The following is a 14,381-nucleotide window of genomic DNA, read 5'->3' on the forward strand; positions in this document are numbered from 1 at the left end:
ATTTTTAGGAATTATATCTTCAGCTTTCGCTTATAATCAGTTAAGAGTGTATAGATCACGTTGGCCATGCTTCACTGTCAATTTTTCGTAAATTTGAAAAAAGGGCGTCGAACGAAAAAGAGCGTCGTGAATTAATCCTGCGCACTCACTTCGAGAATCCGGAGTTGTCACATCGGGACATCGGTAAAATGCTGGGAATCGTCCAATCCACGGTCAGCAGAGTACTAAAACGATACTTCGAGAACCTAACCATCGACCGGAAGGTGAAGAACGGCAAAAATGGATGCTCCGTCAGTGAAAATGATCGCAAGCGCGTAGTTAAGCAGTTTAGACGTGATCCGAGAAGTTCGGTCCGGGATGTCGCCAATAAGCTGAATTTGTCAAGTTCATTCGTCCAGCGGACCAAGCAGCGGGAGGGCCTGCGTACATGCAAGGTTCAGAAGGCTCCTAACCGCGACGAAAGGCAAAACATGGTGGGGAAGACGCGAGCCCGGAAGCTGTACACCGAAATTCTGACGAAGCCGCATTGCCTGGTAATGGACGATGAAACCTACGTCAAAGCGGACTTTCGTCAGCTGCCGGGCCTGTTGTTCTTCTCCGCAGAGGACAAATTCAGCGTTCCGGAGGAGATTCGCAAACAGAAACTATCCAAGTTTGCCAAAAAGTACATGGTGTGGCAAGCGATCTGCTCTTGCGGAAAACGGAGCGCCCCCTTCGTGATGACCAGCACGGTAAACGGGCAGGTTTACCTTAAGGAGTGCATACAGAAGCGCTTACTACCACTATTGAAGCAGCACGAGGGCCTGACCATCTTCTGGCCGGATCTCGCTTCGTGCCAATATTCAAAGGACGTGTTGGAGTGGTACGAAGCCAACGGGGTCACCTTGGTGCCAAAGGAAATGAACCCGCCCAACGCGCCGGAGCTTCGCCCAATAGAGAAATATTGGGCGATTATGAAGCAGGCCCTCCGGAAGAACCCAAAAGTTGTCAAATCGGAGGCGGACTTCAAGAGAAAATGGATTTCTGTTAAAAAAAAACTACAACCTGACGTTGTACAGAACCTTATGGACGGGGTAAAGAGGAAGGTGCGAGCATACGGGCTTGGGCTCGAAGTATGAATAAAAAGAAAATGCCAAAAGTTGTTTAATAGTTTTTATTTTACTGTCTAAAATTTTCAAAAGGATCGGTCTACTGAGCGAATTTCTACAGCGTTTTTTCCGTGATGCAATTTGATATGACACACCCTTTATACACTCTCAACTATGACATCTTAGCTTTGACGGAAAGCTGCGATCGCAAAGCAATTCATAACAAGTGTTTTTTTTTGTTGCAAATATTACGTGTTTTGCTAGTTTTTTTAAATACGTCAATAGTACGAGAAATAGAGGAGTTAGTGAACCTTTATAGTTAAAATAGCGGAACTAGTACTCAGGATGTGTTGTTTCTGTGCTGCTTCTTGAAACCAACGATTCTCATGCCACGGGAAATCAAAACCGGAAGACTCGCCAAAAGATCTTGATTGACATGTAGCTGAATCCATTAAAAATATCCGTAACATCCGCAGAATCGGTCCAGTTTTCTAATGGGAGGAATAATGACTATCTCGAGAGGGATATTCCGTCAAAGGAATAGCTTAATTCGAGCACTGCGGTAAGAGGTATCAGAGAGCTACAGAAAGCTTTAGGAAGCTAAAATCCGTATTACCGAGCCACAATTTCCTCTAGGTTTTGATTAGAAAGAAACATAATTGAATTATCTTTACACTGCAATGAATAAATATATACATTAAGCTAAAATATCATAGAAATAAACTAATTTAGACAAATTAAGAATACCGTCCCATAATACTTGCAAAGCTAACACGTCACAGCCTCACTACTATTGATGCACTAGTCAGTCCAGACTACCTTGTCATAAACGTACCCTGTGGCACCCGGACATGTTTGACGCTGTCAAATGATGTGTATTAAGCGGACCTTTCACCAGGGGATAGTAACTTCAGGCAAAAAAGTGGGACCGATTCGAGATTGCTTTTATGTAAACAGTGAACTTTTTTTACACTCTAAAAATTGCACTGACCTCTGCATGACATCGATTATGTGCGAGGTACCTCAAAAAAGCTGGGATCAAATGATGTCGTTGATGTAGAAGGTGTGACAATTTGTAATTTGCACTTATTATTCAGGCTGCTGCTATTAGTACCTTGCTTGGAGATATATGTTTTGAGTAATGGAAAGTCCAATCGTTTCGCAAATTTCAAAAACAAAATATGCACAAACGTATTGTGTTTCGTGTACAAACACACAGTAGACTTCCAAGTTTATCGCATGATGGTTTTGATATTTGGCTCACCTGGTAATATAATTCTATTCATCTTGTCGGCATGGAAATAGAATGAAAACATAAAAACAAAACAACACATAGTAGCGGAATCAAATCTTTAGAGAAATAAAATTGGACTTTTGTTGGAGAAAAATTGATTTACTTCACGGATTTTACGACTAAAAAAGTATGTACATCTCAACTCTACGTAAATATATGATTTGAAAATAAATCTTTCATTTTCCAGTACCGAGCCCTTCTTGGTTAAAGGAATTTCAAATTTGAATTTTCAAAAATAAAATAAATCTTACCGATCACCACTTTGCCTATATAGCACACAAGGTGAAAATTACATAAATTTATTTAACTTTTGACTTTAACAAACAAGTGTTTAATAACTGTTAATTGAGAAATGTAATAACAGTAATAAGTATATAACAGTATTACCAGTTCGACATAAAAGAAAGTCGAATAACATAATTACAATTACATATATCGTGATTTTTCAGGCTCATAGGAATACGTGTATCCTAATATAATCTTAAAATGGGAAAGAAGTCGTGCGCTATCGAAAATTGCGTGAATTCATCATGTTACGTTTCAAGAGACGTATCATTTTATCATGTTGCGAAACGGTAAAATTTTATGTTTATACTACACAATAAATTGCAGCAACTTATTTATAGATAAGCCAAATTTCGCGATTTTGGATTGAGTTCTGTGAATCAAGGAACACAGAGAATATTGAGAACCTTTTTATATGCTCTAATCATTTTGCTCCGATGGATTTCCGCTGTTCTACGGATAAGTCGAAAGGGTAAGTGAATGTTTTGTCAATGTGACACATATTTTATAATGAAATGTACATTCACATTTTTGTAGTCTACATATACAATATAAACGCTGTAACCTCGTGATAAATTATCAAATAATATTGAGGTTTACACAATTATGAAGCTACATGTTTTCGTTAATTTCTCTTAACAAAAAGTCCACTGTCGGTGCGATGAAACCAGCTCAACGAATTAATCTCGAAAGCATTGGAAGCTCTCTTGAGGTACATGATCAAATTGTAATATTGAAATGTATTAATATCGCGGGACATTTTCGTTTCTTTGACCAAATGCGGAACGTAATCTTACGCGGAACATTTTTTTGAAATGCGGGACTGTCCCGCGTAACGCGGGATGTCTGTTCAGTTTATGCATATATAAATCGTATTTTCACCCAAATTTATTCCCATGCATTAGTCATGTATGTATATCTCTTCCATTTTTGCATGTATATGCATGTAGGTGCATCATATGCTACTCTATATATGCAACATATGTATTAGCCATATTTATATGTTTGTAAATAAAAATCACAAAATAAAATCATTATATCGAACCTTCGTTCCAAACAACCTATACAATTATCAAATCATTGGAAAAAAATTGAAGTTTTGTTGACAACGTTTATTCATTCGTTTAAATCGTACCATAATTTATATATAAATATAAACATTCCCACCTTCCCAACGTTCATTGAACACCTCGTCACCTCGTAGTATAAATCTGTCAGTTACTCATACACGCTCCTACGAAACATAGTGGAAAAAAATATATTCGTCGATGTAAACAAGCGGTGAAAAAGGAGACACTTTTCGAGGAGCGATTTGTATGAAGTTCCACTGCCGTGCTTACACGGTCAACTTTATTGACAATATGATGACATTTGTGAGCATAATGACAGCTGAACATGGCCGACGACGCAGAAATCCGGATTTTCTGATTTTCGAGCATCAATATCGTGACATTTCATATGGATGCATGATGTTGACGTTTTACCTCACGGACTCTCAGACTGAGTTGCCAGATATGCAAGCGCAAATTTAATTTTTGTTAGTCTTTTTTGCGATTGCAATTAAAATTTATAAACTACTGAAATTGTAGGAATCATAAATGGAAGCTTTTGGTTTGGAAAACCGATACTTTGAATAGCAAAATACGGTACTTTTCACGATACAAATCAAAACTTCAAAGTAAACTGACAATGTGATGGTGAGAGAGAGGATGAAACTTAACAACGTTTTAGGAATTTTTTAACGTTGAACTCGGTCATTCTTTGCGCTAGTGAGCGTGTTGTGTATTTCTTCACACTCCGCTATAAAATTTGGAGAATGAGAAGAGATGGGAAAATCACAGATGAAAAAAACATCATGTGTTAATTCAAGATACAGTAGAATCCCGATTATCCGCGGAATAGTCGGGCAAACTCACCGCGATTAACGAAAATCGCGGTTGACCCATTAAAGGACAAAAAAATGCAAACACGAAAAGAGATGTTTCAACATAAAAACTATGTTCTATAAATACAGAAATCAATCAACTATCCATCTATAAGGTCGTGTACATCAGTGGCTAAATAATGTAAAAGCCATGACCACAACAAAAGAGCATTGGCCTACCACTCAATAACAAATTCCGGAAAGGCCTATTGATTTACTATGGAACTCGCAGTCACGAATAATCCGCAGGGCTCGCCGCTCGCGGGTAATCGGGGTTCTACTGTCATAGTCTCATTTATGGAATAAAAACATTTGCTTTCAGATAAAATAACTTGCATATATTTTCGCAAACTAAAAGAATCTGGCATCTCTGAAACTGAAAGGAACAGTCTGTATTTGTGAAACGAGTATTATGATGTATTTTTGAGAAGAAAAACCGAATTCTAAAGTGTAAATTATGAATGAAAATTAACTTTTACGAATCAAATTAGTATTCTATGTGAATGCAAATCACTTTTTTCCTGCGAGTGGTGAGAAAATCCCATACAAAAATTATGTCTGAAATTGACGTTATATTATAATAATAAATTTTAGTAGGAATATCTGAAAATTCATGGGAAATAGGTTATGTTAAGGTTAGGACTATGCGCTTCAACTAATTAAATAATACCAAGTAGATATTTTCATTCAAATTTTACCAATTGAAAATTGCCTTTTAGCCTTCTAATCTGATAGAGAATAGTTTGGATCCCAAACTCAAATGTCGCCACTAGTCATCGCGGATATTTTCGTTGTCTCGGGTTGAGGGCGATATTGACCGTGTAAGGTGGAAAAATATTGATTGAGGTTAGATCAGATGTTGAAAGCCTAGCTGTCACGATATTGAAGACACTTATTGTCAATCCGGTTGATCGTGTAAGGTGCCCATTAGTATATGGATGTATCGCAGATATAACTCGAGATGAAGAATAGAAGGTGGGAAGATTTACGGGTTTTGGTCGTATTGAACTTTGATTGTGTTAGTAGCCAAGAAGATAGGAAGTTCACATACCAGGCATACCAGTCAGTTACTCAAATGTTACAAAATTGAATGTGTCTACGAATAACGTTGAAAGAGGATATACAGAAGCTAATTACAGATTTCCAAATCATATTTTTCGCATTTTGATAAAAACAAAGCATATCATGAACTAAAATGTTTAATTTTTTCCTTGGTTTCAGAAATAGTATTCTAATGTCTACTATGTTTTAATTCTAGAGCAACTTTATGGAACTTTGACTTTTGTCAGCAATTGTAATTACTTTTTTCACAATTAGGGTGCTGAAAACTTCAGTCGTCTAAAACTAAGACGCAAGCGGAAAATTTTTCGTCTCAATCTAAGTCATACGGAGTCAATTCAATTTATTTTCCAACTTCATTTTACATGAAAAAAAACTTGCAACCTTTGTTTCCCATGCACTGTCAAATGTTTATCGGACAAAGGAACAAAAAATTGTATGACTCTGACTTTGTTCGTTTACGTTTTTGGTCGACGTAACGAGAAGTAGAATTAAATTGAAATTAAGTTTAGAACACTTCAAAAATGCTAAAATTTCAGTTTCTGTTAAAATGTCGGGCACTTATGATTTTGAACGCTAGCATTGATTTAGGAAAAAAAACTAGTACGTTCATTTCATTTGCTTATTTTTACTTTTAATAACAACACTTTTCCTATGTAGTGGATTATTATAAGAAAAATAACATACATAAACAAAATCTGTGACGTCACAGATTTAAAAAATCTTCCCACCTTCCATTTTCCATCTCGGATATAACCCACTTCGAGTTTCTTAACCCTTTGAATAAGAGGAACTCCACTTGTTATATGTCAGAAGTGCGGGGAGCGCGATAGCGCTCTTCTTGTTTGATGTTAATATATTTGACTTGGCACCTCTTAACGTAGAATTTCGTCTTTCGGGGACATTTGTAAAATAGGACTTCACGCGCTTTGTGCAGCAAAATTGCGAATTATGTAAATATAATATTCTTATTATTTAAAAAAATAATTTAAATACAAATAAGGAAGTTAATGTGAATAAATTTTATAAAATCCACTTTTGGCATATGCTCAAAAAATTTGCTCCGCACTCAAACGGTTAATCAGACAGCTGGATTTATAGCAACGATTATGAAAAAGGATCAACGATGGCCCTTATAAAAATCAAACACAATTTAGATTTGGTTATATGATAACGAAAAATTATAATTTTGAGTAGTTACCGAGTATTAAAAAATCGGAGAAGAGAGGCACCTGATTTGGTTAATTTGGCGTGAGATTGCTCCATATGTTTATTTCTGTGATATTGAACAATCAAAATAACTGAAGCAATGTGTCCTTCTGTTCTGTGATTTCACAATTGCGTACAAGCGCTAGAACGCAAGCCCATATGCACTGCCATTCTCGTGATTCGAAAAAGTTGTATGCAAGGAATACACGCAAGAAACCGCCAATTCGGAACAAAGAAGGCACGCTGTCGCCGTCTATCGGATTTAAAGCGGCCCGTACACACTTGTGTGAAGTTAGCGGATAAAAGTTCAGCGCATAAAAGTTTTTGTTGCATGCAAGTTTCTCTTCAACGTCTTGTTGGATTTAAAGAATAATGAATTATTTAAATTGAAATAAAATGAGTGTTTATTAGGTAACTTCCTTCGAAATCATGCTCATTTGTTAGAGAAATAATTCATTCATCTTTAAACATGTATCATTTTTTTCTAGATCGTGTCAGATAAAAGTTATAGAGAGAAACGTGAGCATGAGTCTACATAGGAAAATATACCATATATTAAAAATCAAAAAAAATTGTTCGAAACATAAAAATACGCTTATCTGGGGATAGTCTCATTCGATAGAGAATTGTTTCACCTATCTTCAGCCAGAATTTCAATTTTTTTTATCGGGTCTAAAAAAAAATATAGACTGAAACGTGAACTTGTGTGATGGGTTTGTATGAGAAAACATACAAAATTTTGAAAATCGAAAAAAGTTGTTCGAAACATAAAAATGCGCTTATTTGGAAGAATACTTATTCGATAGAGAATTGTTTCACCTATCTTCAGCCAGAATTTCAATTTTTTTAATCGAGTCTGAAGAAAGTTATTGACTGAAACGTGAACTTGTGTGATGGGCTTGTATGAGTAAAACATGCCAAATTTTGAAAATCAAAAAAAGTTGTTCGAAACATAAAAATTCGCTTATCTGGGGATAGGCTTATTCGATAGAGAATAATGAAGAAAAGAAGTGATCTGCAACAGCTTTGCATAATGTAAATCTCATTGTTATCAGGCATTCACTTACAAGGTGTACACGTGTTCTGTTATTTTTTAAAAATTTTTTTTTTGACAACTAGTTTATTTTCCCAAACCAGAAATAAGTGCATTAGTCCTGCTGAAAGCGTGGGATCAAATTCTTGTACTTGAACCAATTTATTTATTATGGATCTACATAAACTACATGGCAAGCCAGTTATGCCTAGAATATCAACATGAGACAGTTGTGTTTGGTGTTGTTTTTTTAAAAGCTGAGACAAACAATAACATTTTTGTATTTTTCCAGAAGACTAGGCATAACAACATCATTTTATGAAGAAAAGTGAAAATTGTCGATTAGTAACATGGGACAACTATGCGTAGAGCGGCAGAACAGTTCATTGTCATTTTCAACATCCGTTCGCCGAAGCAAAAGAACGTAGCTCACGACACCTTTTGGAATAGTTTCAACAGAGTGGCAAAACAAAATAATAGTAAGTGTCGCGATCATGAAAAAACAGGAAGTGGGTTATATCTATGGTATAACCGCAGGGGTGACGTAGGACTATCGTTGATTTAGAGATCATTTGTATGAAGTTGAATCTGAATTCATTCTGAATGAATGAATATTTGGAGAACTTCGAAAACGAGAGCGTTACGTTGGAGGCACAAGGTTTTATGCATCCAATATTGGATACGGAAATATCCTACTGATGGGGAAGAATAATCTTCAGAAGCTATCCTGTTGATTGCGATTGATTGAAAAATCACAAAACCTAATGTATTTGGTCACAGTGTTACATGGATAGAAAACATTAAAATAAACTCTTTCACATGAATATATTTTGAAAATTCCCAAAGGAACTGGCAGATTATTTTCCAGCAATGATTAGATCTTTCCGGAACTTTCTCGATGCTGAATGGCATCCTAACGGAAAGAGTTCTGCGCGTGTATGTGTCGATCCTTCGCCGTCCACCTCCTCCAGCACGTTAGGCAACGATGTTGTCTTGTCGATGTCCTCACGAAAAATGAATGTGTCTCACCACCAGAATATCGCTTAAGTATGCTTTTTGTGTGTGATTGAATCGAGAGAAGGTGTGGTTTACGATGGCAATTTGGAAGGCAAACTAGAGGGGAATGAACTCTCTGAGCTCGGAACTTTCGGCGACTGAGCAATAATCGATTGCGGGCGCATACAATATTGGATACGGAAATATCCTACTGATGGGGAAGAATAATCTTCTGAAGCTATCCTGTTAATTGCGATTGATTGAAAAACCACAAAACCAAATGTATTTGGTCACAGTGTTACATGGATAGAAAACATTCAATTAAACTCTTTCACATGAATATATTTTGAAAATTCCCAAAGGAACTGGCAGATTATTTTCAGTAACGATTAGATATTTCCACATTTTCCTCGATACTGGAAGCCCACCAGTGGTTAATGCCAACTCGATAACCACCTGTTAATAGCACTTGATTGAAACATATTTGGTCACAGTGTAACATGGATAGAAAACATTCAATTAAACTCTTTCACATGAATATATTTTGAAAATTCCCAGAGGAACTGGCAGATTATTTTCAGTAACGATTAGATATTTCCACATTTTCCTCGATACTGGAAGCCCACCAGTGGTTAATGCCAACTCGATAACCACCTGTTAATAGCACTTGATTGAAACATATTTGGTCACAGTGTAACATGGATAGAAAACATTCAATTAAACTCTTTCACATGAATATATTTTGAAAATTCCCAGAGGAACTGGCAGATTATTTTCAGTAACGATTAGATATTTCCACATTTTCCTCGATACTGGAAGCCCACCAGTGGTTAATGCCAACTCGATAACCACCTGTTAATAGCACTTGATTGAAACATATTTGGTCACAGTGTAACATGGATAGAAAACATTCAATTAAACTCTTTCACATGAATATATTTTGAAAATTCCCAGAGGAACTGGCAGATTATTTTCAGTAACGATTAGATATTTCCACATTTTCCTCGATACTGGAAGCCCACCAGTGGTTAATGCCAACTCGATAACCACCTGTTAATAGCCGCGCGTGTATGTGTGTGTAGCGATGTCTTCCCAGGGAACCGTTTGTGGCATCACTCTCCTCCTGATAGATTCCCTTCTGGCCTAGGGTGCACAAACAGGCTCTTGGTGACACCGTTCATCCGCGCTTTCATGATAAATAAAGAGCTTCACCGCAACAGCGACAACATGCTCCAATCGCTGTTCAATTAGAACTGAGTGGATTTCCGAGCGGCGCTCGCTTATATACCGATTGGTGATTTCAATAGCCTGTTTTGAAAGCAATTTTAAGACTATTGAAACAAGTTTTTGGATCAAAAAGTAACAAGTATATAACGCGTAGACATTTTATCTTTCGAATGAAGTGTTTATCATACCATTTCGTTCAGTTGTTTAGGAGCTATTAACACTGAAAATCTCGGTCTCCGGCGTAACGCTTTCGTTTTCGAAACTTTGATTTTACACCCCGGTATAGAAATGAAAGACGTAGTCCTACGTCAAAAATCCAATTGTTAATGAAATCGACTGTAAAATGATTCCGATTCGAAAACGATGTTTTCGCAATCACGATCATTATATTTGATGGTCACTCTAAGCAGTATTATACTCATCTGGCAAAGTTCGCTAGTTCATCATTCAGCTCTTTGCAGTAACGTTTACAACTGCTGAAAGTTATAATTCATTCATCATTATATACAACTAGTTGATTTTTGAGTACTGATAATAAGTTAAGGAGTTATTCTAGTGTAGTGGCACGAATTTCGGATGTTTTATCGAATTCTGAATAAATAAAACAAAGATTTTAACATTAAAACAAAAATTGAACGGAAGAAAATATACATAATTAGATAAGTTACAAGCTTGTAAAATGGGAGTAAAGTGGAATGATTTTTATTACCTGTTGTGTAATGATTTATTTTGTTTTAATGAGAAGTTATTTATCCAGCCGAATAGTATATATAATTGAGTTATAATTGAGTACCGAATATCTTCTTAATCTCTAGTTACAAGTGTGAAATTTACCTTCTTGATTCAACGCCATATGAAACATTAGCTTTCAGAGGATCAATGAGGATGAGTGTAATCAATATTAAAATACATCAAAATAAAATGGTAGTCAGGTTGGTAAATTAGAACAATACAATTTTGACGTGGGACTACGTCTAACCGGAATATATGGAGGGTAAAATGAAAACCTAAACACAGAACATGCAGGAAAAAATGAAAGATTTCGAATGCTTATAGCTCGAACATTTCGTACTGGATAGGAGAGATGTTTGCATCACTTGATAGGGAATATTTCTACGCATCTATCGCAACTAACAAAATGTTGTTTTTCATTAGATAAACAATTGAATAACTGTAAAATATTAGGCGTTATCTAAACGCCCTAACTGCATCGTTTTGATTGGCCCGATTTACGGTTTCCCTAACACAGCCATCAAAACCAAGCAGCCTTGGGGAAATCGGCATTGCAAATACATGAAAGTAGGGGGACTTTTGTTCTCATCGAAAAATGCTCCCTAACACAGATTTTAAAACCAAGCAGCGAAATCGGCATTGCAAACACACGAAAGAGCCTAGAGGCGAGTGAACTGAAAAGTTTAAACCCTCTTAAAGCCAAAAAGAAGAAGAAGAACACACGAAAGTAGGGGGAGCTTTTGTTCCCACCGAAATGTGTTCCCTAAAATAGATTTCTAAACCAAGGTGCCTGGAGAAATCGGTATTTCAAATTCATGCAAGTCGGGGGGTATTTTTGTTCCGACTGGAATGTGTTTCCCTAACACAGACTTCAAATCCATGGAGCGTGGGGAAATCGGCATTCCGAATTCATACAAATCGGGGGTATTTTTGTTCCGATTGAAATGTGTTTCCCTAACACAGACTTCAAAACCGAGGTTTCTGGGGAAATCGGCTCTGCAAATAAATGCAAATTGCGAGTACTTTTGTCCTCGCTTGCCTTTGTGCAGAGTGGAATATGTCTGTCCTAACATGATCTTCTAAACATAGGAACCTGAGAAAATCGTGCAGACACTAGAAGCGAATGAACTTCCCAGTTTCAAGCAAATTCGAGATTCGAGAAGTATGTACACTTTTGGGATGTAAACTTCAGAGGGATATGTAAAAAAAAATAATCGTTTGATAATTTTTTTTTGGTCTTTATTGGAAAGATTTTCAGCCTTAGGCTGGTTCATCAAACGTTTGATAATTCTTCCGTACATATATTTTGTTCTAGTCATCATACCAAACGTAAAAGGTCCGTCATTAAATTTACTTGTAACGAAGAACAATCAATCACAATAAATGAATTGACTTTACACGGCATTTGTTCATTTTTTTCACTCACAGAGCAAATATATTGAACTCAATTGAATTTGGAAACTGTTTCATTCAATCAAGAATTTAATCAATACAAACGAATGATTGCTAAGCTAAGGTAGTTCCACGTCAACCTTGCGGTTATATCATAGATATAACCCACTCATTTTTTTTATTTTTCCTTAAGTTTGAACTTCTTTGATTCCAAAGCTTTAAATTTGTATATAAATTATTGTTGAATTTTCCAGGTATCATATAAACCTAATCCTCCTCCTTTCACGGGCTTAGAACCGTCAGCTTATAAAGCTGGCGGAGTTGAATCCAACTAATGCTTATAAAAAATATTCCAAAAACCCACTTCTAGCATTAAAAAAGTTATATTTGAATATAAAATATTTGTTAATTTTTATTTACTCTCTGAAATTGTACTTGATTCCAACACACATTATGCAAGAAAATTGTGTAGAATCTTTAAGTAAATATTTATCCCTGATGCAGCCTACATGCCACCACCTATTGCATTTTTTGCAGTTCACTCGATTTAATGTTCCCGAAAACGATGTGTCATTTTCTGTTACTCCGCAGCCCGGACACATTTTTTCAACATTATTGGAATTTAAAATAATGTTTTTATAAATTCTCATCCTCTCATATTTAGGATCGAATGAAGCGCTCAGAAGACATTGGTTGGTGAGATACATCTCAATATTATGGAGAACATGAACTCCACAGTTTACTCCATCTGGTTGATAATTGCATTTCATAGGCATTGAAGTGAATTTATTTAAAATATTGAGAAAATTTGAAATTTTACTATTCCTGGTGTGTGTCTTGAGATTCGTTTTGATTAATTCAAACATTTGATCTGAACTATAGATATGCTTAGAATCTATGAAAATAAATAATTTTTTCTTTAAATCAATAAGGGCCAAAGTGAAATGAGCTTTGAATAACATAGGTAAAATTGATAAATCAGCCATACAAATGTTCGAACAAATATTCTCTAAAATATTAGGATCGACCAACGAAAGCCCAAATAACATGGGAGTTTGGTCACAGAATATTTTGTAGGCATTAGGAGCAATGGAACATATAATATTCTCTATATAAAAGTCTACCAGAAAGTTGGTTAAATAAGTGTTCCAAATTCAAAAAGTGTCTTGAAATCACCATACTGTAAGGTAGAACATTAATTTTATGCCATCGCATTTTTCGGTTCCCGGAGACGTATAATTTACATCCTTCAGCAAACCGTTCGGCAAAAATCTACCAAATTCTTTGGAGACAGATTCTTCCATTCTACAAACTGATGAATCTTGTTTAACATAATTCAGATTTGATTCGTTATCGAAATTGTCAGGCTTCAAAGCTTGGACGCCTCCTAAAACAGTATTTCGCTTTCCGTCATTATTTTCACATTTTTCCCACCATCGAGAAATGGATTCCAATGAACCTAATTTCTTATCAGAAAATGGAAGCTTTCGTCTGCTCTTGCCTTTCTTAAATTTATCCTTTTCTCTGTACAATGCTGAAACACGCATTGTACTTAGAGGGGTTTGGACTGGTGAAGCTGGAATAACGGATAATTCTGAATTTTTCCAATTTACGTTTTCGGGAATTTTTATTAAAAAAAGGATGTTGCATCAGGTAGTTCAAAATTCTCCATTTTCGTATTTCGCGTATTTGGCACTCGCAATTTGAATCTTTTAACGATTGTATTTAGATTTTTTTCATGAATATGTAAAATATAATCATCGATTCTTACCCGATCTTGATTGCCAATAAAGGTGCAATTTTTAATATCACATTTCATGTCCTTGTGATATTCTCCAATGGTCCCATTATAAGATCGATTGAATTTTTGCCTCAATTCAACGTTCTGTGTTTCTGGATAATCCTTATAAGTTAATAGAGGGGTCCAGAAAGGTAAATATGTAATGTATTTTTTCAAAAATGTGTTGATGAAGGTATAAATCGAGTTTGCTTCACCACAGCTTTGAAATCAATCAATCCTCGTTGGTAAAAAGGACTTGACTGATAAATTGTCTTGAAATAATCATAATTTTCTGTGCCAAAAATGTTACTTACAGTGCAAGATTCTGTATCACTTGGTATTGATTCATCTTCTTTCAAGAA

This window comes from Toxorhynchites rutilus, chromosome 2, assembly GCF_029784135.1.
Source record: "Toxorhynchites rutilus septentrionalis strain SRP chromosome 2, ASM2978413v1, whole genome shotgun sequence".
Lineage (NCBI taxonomy): Eukaryota > Metazoa > Arthropoda > Insecta > Diptera > Culicidae > Toxorhynchites > Toxorhynchites rutilus.